Source organism: Thunnus albacares, chromosome 5, assembly GCF_914725855.1.
Source record: "Thunnus albacares chromosome 5, fThuAlb1.1, whole genome shotgun sequence".
Classification (NCBI taxonomy): Eukaryota; Metazoa; Chordata; class Actinopteri; order Scombriformes; family Scombridae; genus Thunnus; species Thunnus albacares.
Window position 1 is genome coordinate 13,603,673 of NC_058110.1, and position 12,616 is coordinate 13,616,288.

Sequence of the window (12,616 nt, forward strand, 5' to 3'; positions counted from 1 at the left end):
TAAATAAAAAATTATGCATATAATGATGCTATAAGTGAAGTCAGTGAAATTTAAAGCTGTAATAAGCTGTTATATTCCTCTTGCTGTAGAAACCAACTCAATCAAATCAAAATTTTAAAATAAAAAAACGCCTCCATGTTCATTCAGAGTTTACAGTTGCAGGAATGACATGACCTGTATTTATTCAAAGCAAATGTGCAACATGCAGGAGCAGTTCTCGCTCTGTCAAAAATGCCCACCTCTTTTCCATGAATTATTTCTTATTGCGTTTCACTCCCACGGCCACGGAGAGTCTGTCCCGCGAACGAGCCTGTGCTGTCGGGAGCGCGCAGCAGTCATGCCTCAGCCGCCGCTCGCCCCACCAGTGTCGAGAAATAAAGGAAGAAATTCGTCTTTTGCCTAAAATTACACCGGCTTTAGGCGCTCGTGCTGCCTCACGACCGCCCGCTTGAAGAAACTAAGAATTTTATCCCAACTCGTCGATAATCTGTCTTTTTTTTTTCTTTCCTCCTCCCTCACGTCAATGAGACAAAGAGGGCAACAAGATCCAAGAGGAGTAGCTACAGCTGTGGTGATGTGGTGTGTCAGGGCTCATCCTTCATTTCGCAGGTCATTCCTTTAACTTGATGCTGTCGACACTCTTAACGCCGCACAGTTTGGGGATGTAAATGCTGGGAAGCTGAGCTGATGTGACACAGCGAGCATGTTTTCATACCCGGGGACAATTAGCGGATAGGAGCCCAGACGTCTTGTGAAAGGTAAGATAAGACTTACACAATTGGACGCAATAATTACAGCTTCATTGGTGATCAGGTAGTTTTAATAGGTGTAATTTAAAAAACAACAACAACAACAAAAAACAGCAATAAGGCTTCATCCAAACAGGTGGTGTCCTGCTGCATGAACAGCTTCGCTGATGAAAAGTATGTAAATGTAAATATGAATGTAACATTCCTGTAGACCTACTGAGCAAATCTGACCTATTTTGATGATTGCATTATAATCGATGTGATGATTTTCATGCAAGACAAGTGAGGGATGAAAGAAATGGCCTAATTGAAAGGTTGAATTACAAATATCACATACTGTTGCTACATTATACCCTGAACTGAGTGAGGAGCGTCTTTTATATGAAATTAAAACTGGTAATTACACAGAGCTGCTACGTGTGGGATTGTTAGAAAAAACAGATTAGGCACTGTGTTCAGACTGTGTTGGTGATAGAGAGAAACGCACCAGTAATTGGATTAAATAACCCAGATTATATTAACTATAGGCTGTTTTTTTGACAATATTATGTATTACAGCCATTCTATCAAGATATAATAGATAGCTAATCTAATCTAATGTGGAATATAAGAATGTTCATTACATCCAATAATGAAGCTAAAAAGAGTAAAACTACTTCTTTTCAACATTTTTAACCTTTATTTATTCAGGGAAGTTTCACCGAGAGGAAGCTTCTCTTTTGCAAGAACGCCTAGTTCACATTCACTCAGTGACACACATTCACATCTGGAAGCTGCCCAGTACAACCACAGTCTGATCTGCTGGCCACTGGAGCAGTTGGGGTTAAGGGCTTTTCTCAAGGGCTCGCTTCTATAACCTTTAGGCTACTACTGCCCTACATTCAGCATGACAGAATGAAAACAGTCCTGAAACATCCACTCCAGCTTGTAAGTTTGTGCTTTTAGACATAAAGACATACTGACACCTGCCATTACAGTAACACACAGTCATGATAGAGTTAAACAGCCATAACTGAGATTTATTAGACATTTACAGCTCCCACACCAAACCAAATGATGTACACATTCACTTCCAATCACTCACCCTTTTCAGCCTGTACATAATGTTAATGAGTTACTGACAAAGAAACTAAATAATGACGAAAAGTGAAGTATAGCAGAGTTAGAAAAAGTGCTTTAAATATGTAAGGTCATTTATTTATGTGTGTTATATGTGCACCAGTGTCATCAGTATCTTTTTCACCGCAGCCGACAACAGACAACGAGGAGGAGGCTGTTCTTTGCACTCTTTCAAAAAGTATTTGAATACACTTCCCATTAGAGAAGTCATGGTGGAACTAGAGGAGAGCGTGGATCACATGCAGTGACAGGTCAGAAAGTGGCCGTGATAGCCAGCGATCACATCCACTGCTCAGAGAAAGTGCTGTAGCCTACACGTGACAGTCGCTGCTACACCACAAAGCCTCACAACAGATCTCAGTGTTTCACAGGGCATATGTGACATTTTGTTTGTCACACGTTGGGCTCTGTCGTTTTGTGACCGCGTCAGCTTGTGTTCACACTATTCTATTTTTCACTCACCCACAACACATCGACTAGAGTCTGTTTTGTTTTGGACTGGTAATGTGGTAATAATGACTGATTTTAATGATTTAAAAACAATGAGTTTCAAGATGCTTTAAGTTCCTCGCACCAGTTTGTGATTCCTAATCAAATTTTTTAAAATTCTGTAATATAAATCCTCTTCTAATGTATGACGTTATTCTACCACCTGAGTGTGTGTCTGTTTCTGAGACAAACTCCAAACCCTCTGCCATATGGTGCCCAGTGATCCAGCTACAGTCATAGCTGGAGGTAGCTTAACATAAACAGGAAGAGAGCCTCTAGGGTTACATTTGTGATGGAAAATTCAACTACTTACTCTGTGACAAGCTGGTCGCTCAGCTAAGAAAAGTGCTCACAATCTGCCCCAGGAACATCAAACAACATGCTGGATTCTAGCTTGTGACCTTTTAATAGCTTTTACCTTATTAGTAATTTTGTGGTGAGGCATCCTGTTGACACTGATTGCACCAGTACGGCTGGTAATCTCGGTATTTACTACAGCTTTGTGTTGCTGGAAAATCAAGTGCGGTAAAGGACTTGAAAATCACAGATGATATATCAGTGCTGGAAGCTTTCTGTTTTCTAATGACTGCACACTATATTTAAGAAAAAATATGTCAAGTTTGGCCGCAGTGGGAGTTTGTTAATACATCTTTATGGACCCAACAAAATATAATACACTTTCTATGTCGAAAACAAGCAAAGTAGTCTAAACTTACTTAGTTTCTTATAGACCAGCAAATTAGGGCCCTTTTCCAAGTTTCTCCAATCAGCTGCATTATAGGTTTTAGATGCTTTAACTCATTGAGGATGTCTGGCTTTCATTTTTATGTTAATTGTGGAGAGAAGAAGACAACAGACTCCATTTAATGGCACTGCAAACTGGATTTCCTATTAATGCTTATGGCACCTTCCAGCTTGCTAAAGTACCTCTGAGCATAATGTTCTTGATATTGAAAGTTATTTAATCAGTGACACTTCATCTGATGCTATTTCATTTTTAAGTTCATGCTGCACCGGTGACATGGACTTGATTAAATGTTTGCACTCTTACACTGGTCCTAATAATACCTGATTCATTAATGACTGATTAAATGTTTTGTTACTAGTGCCAGTTTGATGTCTGAGTTTCAAAATAGCTAACAATTAGAGCAACACTTAATAATAATAATAATAATAATAATAATAATAATAATAATAATAATAATGATAACAATTGAGTAATAATTTTAGTCATTTTGTTAATGAAAAATGCAGAGAATTTGCTGGTTGCAGCAATACTTTTGGCAATACCTTGTTTTAAACCTTTCTTTAAAAAAAACCTGATCCAGGAATAAGTAAAAAAGACTAAGAAACATTTGTTGCTTTTTGTACTTGACTCTTTGCCTCAGACTCAAGAAGTATGACCGCACTCACCCTTTTGATCCATTGATTAGGGAGGCTATCCAGCAATCAATAGTTTAAAAGATATTGCTTCAGTAGAGAAATTGTCTTAGCTTACCTCTCTTGACTGAAAGGTCAGAGGTCAAGGTTACAGAGCATCTCTGGAGCCTACTGTACTATTTCCTGATAACTGAAGCTGATAGAGTTTCACTGGCTCGGTTTAGGAGACTTCAGTGAGACACAGGGGCTTGAATCTAGGTTCTCTGGTGGCAGAGCAGGCTGCCAACTCATGCTGCCTCCCTGCTGTGCATTAGTGAAGTGCTGTGATTAAATGGAAGGGGCATTTGCTCACAACATGTTATTGTTGTTGTTTCAGTCCTTGAGTATGAGTGATTGTGCATATCTGCTGTCCGAAGTCGTCTGCTGTGAACTGATACCTTACGTTGACAGCAGCTAAGGAGAGTTACTCACTATGAGAAGACCATTATATAGTATATTGACATTAAGCTATCATCTTACTCTAATAATACCAAAATGTTTCATTCTTAGTTGAAAAACATACCAGCTACTGCACACTGAACTTTGGCCTTATGTTACTCCGAATAGACTGGAACAAAATGGTGACGTGGACATTATGCCCCGGGAAAATGGATCTGAGTAGCTTTTAATTTTTCCAGCATGTACCAGATGTGTGTTTTTCAAGTGTTTTCACCCATTCACCAATGTCTGAAAGACCAGGCAGGCCATTGATAGATATGATGTAGCAGAAGTATCCTTCTTTAAAAGAGGCTGGTTTGGCCTGTATTTGGGCAAATAAAACCTCCTGCAGTTCTTCCTGTGGAAAAAACCCCAAAACAACTGTAGTGATTTGATAGGTCAACTGTAGTCGACTGCACAAACATGAAATGTAACCTACATTATGTTGTATTGTAATGCAGATGATTATGGCTGCTGGTAATTTTATCGATCAAACAGTAAATTGTTTTGTTTATAACATGTCTAAATAATGAACATTTTCCCGAGTTCAAGGTCATGTCTTAAAATGTCTCGTTTTGTCTGAAACTGTCCAAAACCAAAATATATTCTGTTTACTATAACGAATGACAAACAAAAGCATGGAATCATCACTTTGATGAGATAGAGGCAACACATTTTTGTATATTTTGGCATATTTGCTTAAAAAAAATGACTAAAACCATTATTTGATTATCAAAATAGTTACAGATTAATTTTCTGTTGATTGACTGATTGATTAATCGACTTATCGTTGCAGCTCTACAGATGATTGTAGAATCAACCATGAATGTAAAATGATGTCCAACATCATTTATGGAGTGAGAGCCATACAGACTAAACTCTAAATTACGTCCATGTCAATTTGTCACAAGAGTAAAACAAGAATTAAATTCACTGTACCTCAGTAGAAGAGAAATTTGTTGTTGCCTGTTTTTGGTCCAGTTTGGTCTGAAGTGTAAAAATCACTTTGTATTGCTTTGCCATTTTGTTTGAGAGTCTGAATTTTCTGTGTGAGATTTATGCCCTTAGTGCCCTAACAATCCCACAATGCAATGTGTTGCATTTGATAGATATGGAGATTAGTGCTGTGTGACTCTTCACCTGTCAGTAGTGAAGTGAAAATATTATAATTCCTAACTGTAGAGTCCTACACAGAAGAGTAAACTAGTGAGTATCTGTTATAGAGACAGTAGTGAATGAGGGGTGACACAGCTTATTTGTCCAATATCACCAAACTCGGACACTCAATTACAACAACATTACGATATGACATGAACGAAACATTAGCTCTGAGTTAGGTTGCCTAATGATGATGTCATCAATGTAGTGCAGCTGATCTGTAATTGCCCCTTGCAGACACTTCGGAGCTGTTCAGCAAGAGTTACAAGGGGCTGTTTAAAGAAATAATAAAGAGGAAGGAGTACTAGCATGGTTTCAGTGCATTGTCACTATTAAACACTAAAAGTTTAATTAACAGTTTTATTTCATATTCTTAAGGGAAACATTAATTTATTTTTCCTGCTGAATGTTTTCTACGAGACTGATGCAGTTGCTATGCAACATACACAATTAGACATCCAGTCTGCTCCAGTGCAGTGCAGCAGCATACCTAATGTGTTAGTGGTTTACCAATGGCTTACATGGCTTATCTGATGAAGGGATGATAAGGACATTTCAGTTATTGATGACACAAAAAGTCCTCTGGCTGTCATGTAAATGAAAACAGCTGGAAGTTGTGGTTGGAGGGATTTTGACGGTGGTATGTTTGCTTGGAAGTTGAGCTGTTGAGTTTATCACCACTGGCTGCTTTATAAACTCTCCAATACTCTGCTGTGCTTCCTTTTTTCAGTATATAGAGCCCAATGAAGGGAGAGTGGTAGAGGTGACAGGAATCTTGATAGATCTTAATTAAGTGTTAGCACATTTTGGGGCTTAGATGCAATACAAAGGATTTTGAATGGAGCCACACAGAATAAAATTAGTAGACAGATTGTCAAGTAATGAGGTCGTAGAGTAGGTAGGCAGTCCTGGAAATGACTCCAATCACGCCTGCCTGTTTTTGTGAGAGAATAATATCGCCTTGTAAAAAGCCCTTTAGGGTAATTAGGAAAAATCCAAAGGTGTGACTGTATTGTTATCTATTCTTCCTTTCTTCCAGGAATACTAATCTGCAAAAAAAAACCAACAGTTCTTGAAATGTCACAAATATCAGCCTCCTGAGTCTTAAAAAGGTTAATCACCTATGTTGTCAGAGGTGAGTCTCTCTGCAGGACAGTGGGTTAAAGCCAGTCCTGCTGATCATTTGTCACGCACGAAGGAACCTCTCCGGGACTCTCATTGATAACTAGATAATGAGCGCTCACTGGAGGTGAGTAAGATTGATAGTGTTTTGGCCACTTAGGGCCAATCTAATCCCTCATGGGGTGAAGGAGAGCTCTTACCTGCATTGTGTGGTTGACACAGTGTACCACATAGAAACTGGCTGCAATTATTTAAAAAAAAAAGAAAAGATTTTGTATTATTTTTCAGACACATCATTATTTAAATTATTGAAAGATCAGATATGTTGATAAGATAATAAAATGTGAAATATCAGATTTCTCCCATAGAAATGATCCATTGTAAAAAGAGGTCTTACAATTCTGATATTAGCTGAAATTCAATGTGTCCACTTCATTTACTTCTCCTTAACTGCTGAAAATGTCTCCTATGTATTATTTTACTATTCACTTTCACGCTCATCAGGCCAATCCCTGAACATTATTAATAACCTTAAAAACTCTCCTTCAAAACCAAGAAAATGCCTCTGGTAAATCCTCCTCCTGGCTAAATGATCCTGTGGTTCACAGAGAGAGCAAATGGAAAACCTGCAAACTAAATGTTTTCTACATCTACATGAAATATCTTGTAAAGAGGAGTATAACTTGAGAGTTCAAGATAGTGTGTATGTAATTCTTCCAGGCTGATGATGAAAATGTTTACAACTCATGAATTCAATTTAATACCAATAATGGGTCAATAATGGTTATCTGATGACAGTAATACAAGCAGGCGAAAAAAGCATAACTAAGCAAAGGGAACAGATTACTGCCAGAGAAAAATAGCTTAGTTCATTTACAAACAAGAATGACCATTAAAATAAATAAAAAGCAGACAGCAGTGCATCTCTGGTAGATGTTTGTAATTGCTTTTAAGTGGGACAGGGAAATGAGTGACTGCACCTGTACAAGCCACTTAACCCCCAGAGCTGCAGAGGACTGCACTTGTAAATGTGAAGCAGGATGCTGCTGCAAAAAAATATACCTGCTTACTCAACTTTGAAAGTAAAGCACCTGTCATGTGTAAGCATCAGAGATGTAATATTAAACATTGAGACTGTGCTCTGGGGAAAGCTGTGCTGCCTCCCGGGGCAGAGTATTTTCCTCTCTGACAGCTCCAGGATGACTGGAGCTGGTCGGGCAATAAGACCCCGTCCATGACACCTGTCAGCAGAATGTCCATCCACCCCCTCCCCTCCCCGTCCCCCTGTCTACCTGAGTCTCTGCCAATTTGAAGCTGAGAGATGTGGGTCAGCATCACACATGTGATCTGGCTTTCATACTGTACCACACCCAGCACACTGACTGACATTGTGCTGATGAGTGTAGTTACATAGTGCCTTGAAAATCATCACGTTCCTTGAAACAGCTTTCTGTGGAATTACTGGTCTGATCTCAGGCAGACACACTGTCATCCATTTCGGCCTTTGTTTTAACAGAAAAATCTGTCTCTATGCCAGCCAAAATCTGTCAAGACACACTCTTTCTCTTTGTGTCTCACTTGATTATAGTTTGAAATGAAGAATGAAAAAATGTGCATGTTTTTTTTTTTTTCTGTGGTCCAAAATGTGACTAATGTGCAAAGTGATGAGGAGAAGAAAGGCTCCCTACGCAGCAGTTTTCACCAGGCTTCCACAATGTTGATGGTATTTCTGTAAATGCATTTGCACAAACAACCTGTCAGCCTTTATGTTAACATCAACTTATACATTATGGTAGTAAATGACTTATTTTGTGCTTAGACATAAAAAAGCAGTTCTCAGTAATCTGTGTTGAAACACACACAAAATATAATGTACTCTATAAACAGGGTAGAAAGCATTGTGATACATGCAAGAGTCATTTTGCTGTTTTCGAATATTTTCTACAGCTCGCTGAGGGAAGATGTAGATTTGATCATGTTGCATTATTTATTGATCATTTTTTAACTAGCTATAGCTAACAAAGCTAATAGAAAGTAACATTAAACTCTATGATGACTTGTACCTCTGCCACCGTCTCGTTCCATCTTATTATAGCTAAAGAAAAGCACATTTTGATGGCAGGAGTCACAGAAATCACTTTGTCCCACCAAATTTCATCACGTCAAAAATATTAATTATTTACCATAAACTACCTTTACTCTAAAGCGATTACTTACGTTTGGATGCAAATGGTTCAGAGAAAGTGCAAAATTTGATATTAATAAAATGCATTTAACGTTACAATAATACATTTCTGTTTTTTGATCTCTCTTAACATTCAATATCTTGATGTTAGAAAGTCTTTACAGCGTGTTTGTAATTGTCAGTGCTGATTTCCCCTGTGTAGAGGACAGATTTGGCTCGGAGGCCCAGGGGATTGTGGGTGATCGAGCTGTTAGTTCCACTATGGAAGCCCGTCAGTCAAGCGTTTAAATAAAACCACTGCTACTACAGCTGCTATTCCTGTTACTACCACTAATGCTCCTACGACAACCACTATACCACTGCTGCTACTCCTATTAATACTTCTACATTAATACTCTTAAGACTACCATCACTGCTGTTACACAAAATAATACAGTACTGCCCTGAAGCTGTTATTTTAACTTATTTTAATTACTAAATATAAATTGTAGAACATTAGTTTAACTCAGCTCTGACTGTACTTCTTATAAAAGAAAATGAAGAGGAAAAATGGAGAGAAAATATAAACAACAGAGCATTTGCACGACTTATTATTTGAAGGGTTACTAATGAGCAAATTGGAAAGTTTTTACTGACCGTGCTCTTTGATGTCACTAATGTGAGTCTGAAGAAAATCTCTTTAGTTGTAACTGCCAGTATTAACATGCTGTATTCACTCTAAAAGCTGCTGCAACTGCTGTAACACAGTATACAACTCATCCTATTTCATCCATATTTAACTCATCCTCATGTGTTCTTTCTCCTCTAGCAGGAAGAGTAGTTGTTACCAATAGTAACAAGTAAAGGGGATGGAAATAATAAACATAATGAAGTAAATTATGTTTTTTAATGGTACATCATGATTTGCGTTCATTGTCAACATGCAGCACCAATGCGATGTGCTACATGTGTCCTTTATGTAGCCAGGTAGATTTTGCCCTATTAGACTCATCCAGTATTTCCCTAACTATAACCATACTTGCCATGCTCAGATATTGTAGAAAGAAAGATTTTAAAAATGTAAGCATGTTGGTTTTTCAGAATCATGCAATATTATTGTTCTCGTCAGGTGACAGGGTTGGTTGGGTCTTTTCTTTACACAAGAGAGGAATGTGGTGAAGTTTAAAATTTGTCACTCAAGCTACAGATTGGATGTTCATGCCGTAAAATAATTCTCTGACTGGATCTAATTTGTAGTCTGCTGTTGTATTTCGGGTTGTATTGCAGAGTTTACCCACGCTGTAGACATAATTAACTGTGTCTGCATCTTCCATTTCTGATCTCTGAATACGCACCGTGAAAACATAATTTTGGAGGCAGTGTAGCACAGCATACTGTAGCGCTTAGGTGTACTTTTCTCGCATGTTTTGGCCTTGTTAGGTGCTGCTTGAGGAGAATTGCTGGTTTAATTGAATTTTTGTAAGAATGACAGAATTTCACCGAGCATAAATGTGCACAAACAGAACTGCTTAGATACTAGAGAAAGTGTAAATTGTGCTCATGTTGTGCATCAACATTGGCATTATTACCCCCTCAGATATTCAGCGGTTAGCTGTGGATTCTCAGTAGAGTCTTATACAGTAACACATAAGTCCTCAACTCATCTACTGCCTTATTTATGGGTATTTGACTTCTACATAAAACCAGGAACTATCAGAATGTGAATATTGGATCAAAATAACATCACCAGTTTTTAAAAATACCATCCATTTGTAGTTGGTTTTAAATCTCCATGGTACTTCAAGCTGTTCCCAGAGGTAGCAAAACTGCAGTTGCTTGTAAACATCCTGGAATAACTTAATTGCCATTTCTTGTATTTAATAGAATGCTGCCATTGTCCCTCTCGAGCCTCATGAGTCACCCAAGCAGAAGGGTCTGGAGTTGATTTTTCTCCACTCTCTGCCTTCTTGGTAAATTACAAACACAGCTGGACACATAGAAAGGGGAATTGTTTTGGTATATTGTACCTAAGTTGAAACATGGCTTATCTTGATTACAGAGCATACTGTTGGTTAAGTGCTCTTTTGCAGTGTCTCTGTGGTATTATGTGACCTTTTATGAGCAATTCCCACGTAAATGGATGTTACTTTTTATTGAACCTGCATCACAAGGTTATATGCCGAGGGACCAATTCCCTCACTATGACTAAAATATTTTCCATTGCCTTTTCTAGCTTCTAGTTAAGCCTGTGAATGCAGGAGAAGCACAAGAAACTAGAATCAAAGTCCAGTGTTAAACCAGAGTAAATTTGGGATCCATGCCTATTAATGAAGTAGTACATTCAGTTAATTTGATCTGAAGGATTGAACTCTTCACTGTAAAAAACATATTCCTGTGCCTGACAGATATGTACATATTTACAATTATGTTAACAGAACATGAAAATGAACAAGAAAGGAATTTATGAGGCTGACTTACAAGACATAGTGTATTTGATCTCTTAAATTGATCTTGTGATCAGTTGATCATGAACTTTTACTCTTTGATCAGGCTTTCTGTCCATCATGAATTAGGTCAACTCTAGGTAAAGGAGCTGAGGGATGAGTTTTTATTCTGACATGTAAAAGGGGGCTTACATGTTATGATAACATGAACTATTTGATGAATTAAACAGCTTGAAGTTATTTCTGACTCTATCACAAACTGTGATATGGTAATGTTACCTAAATAACAAATAGAGATTAATCAAATGACTCTCCATAATATGAAAGGAATAATAGTGATGATGATCCCCCTGAAAATCAACCCCAGTCTGCAGCACTTTTGTTTTGATTTTAGTTTATTGCTTCGGTTCAAATCCCAGCAGCTCTCACAAAACTGAATTCAAGCTAATTTATTTTATAAAAGGCTTCCAGACTGCAGCTCTTGGGTGGCCCAAATTTTCACCCTTTCTTTTTGGTCTTTGTATTATGTCAGTTGTGCACTCAAAGTAAAAACAACTACTTAGTACTACTACTACTTACTTTTTCAGCTGATAGATGTATACGTTTTCTTTCCTATCAAAAGTAATCTAGATGACTGTTTCTGTACATCCATGACCACAGTGCAAACAAACTGCTAGTAGCTATTGCAGCGTGACTTTTCACAGGGCAGAAAATAACCGTTGCTAAACTAACTAGCTAAGACATGTAGTGACAATGCCATAAGCCTGTAAATAAAGGGAATGAAAATCAAGCTAATACAGCTGAGGGTTCAAAGGATTAATGGAAATGAGTAAAGTACACACTAAAGTGTCACCCAGAACTCGCTTCTTAACTAATCATTTCGGGAAAAAGCAATTTTAGCCATTCTAGTTATCCCCAGGCTCCATATGAGGTAGTTCTACTGTCATGTGAAAGGAGAAAGTGTGGAAAAAGTGTTGAAGGGGTTTGTTATATTCAGTGTTCATTTCAGCAGTGTTTTTTCTGATCCGTGGCTCGGCGACTGGAGGATGACACGAGCAGAGCTGAGTGAATTTATTTCACAAATTCACTAAACAGTTTCCTGGATAGAAGATACACAGTCCGTGCATTAAAGAAAAGGGTTAGGGAGACACAGTAAAGCGTATTCCCACTGTGAGGAAGATGTAGAGGAGGGGTGGGATAATCGACAGGAAAACCGCAGGTGCTGCAATACTGCCAACAGCTCTCTGTGATTTAGAAGTAGAGAGATATGAAATTACGTTTTATCAAATCATACCATAGGCTGTGAGAGAGCTAGTGATCCACTGTCTTACAAACATTTATCCACCACAGAACAGTTTGGTCTGTTCTGTTGTAATTACAGATTGTTCTACTAAGTGTGACCAAACTTAACTTCCTCACTCTAAATATTATTATCATTACTCACTCCTTTACTTGCAAGGGAAAAAACACTTAACCCGTGTTTACTCCGTGTTACGTCTTTGTCTTGGATTGTT

General features: G+C 38.1%; 1 protein-coding gene across 1 annotated transcript in view; it reads left to right on the forward strand.

Annotated features, from left to right (window-relative positions):
• Positions 1 to 273: 273 nt before the first annotated feature.
• The window catches only part of LOC122983012 (probable G-protein coupled receptor 153), a 34,994-nt gene continuing 22,651 nt past the window's right edge, over positions 274 to 12,616 (forward strand). The window contains exon 1 of the mRNA XM_044352689.1: positions 274 to 758. The gene's annotated coding sequence lies outside the window, so the exon portion shown is untranslated. The remainder of the gene's footprint in view (positions 759 to 12,616) is intronic.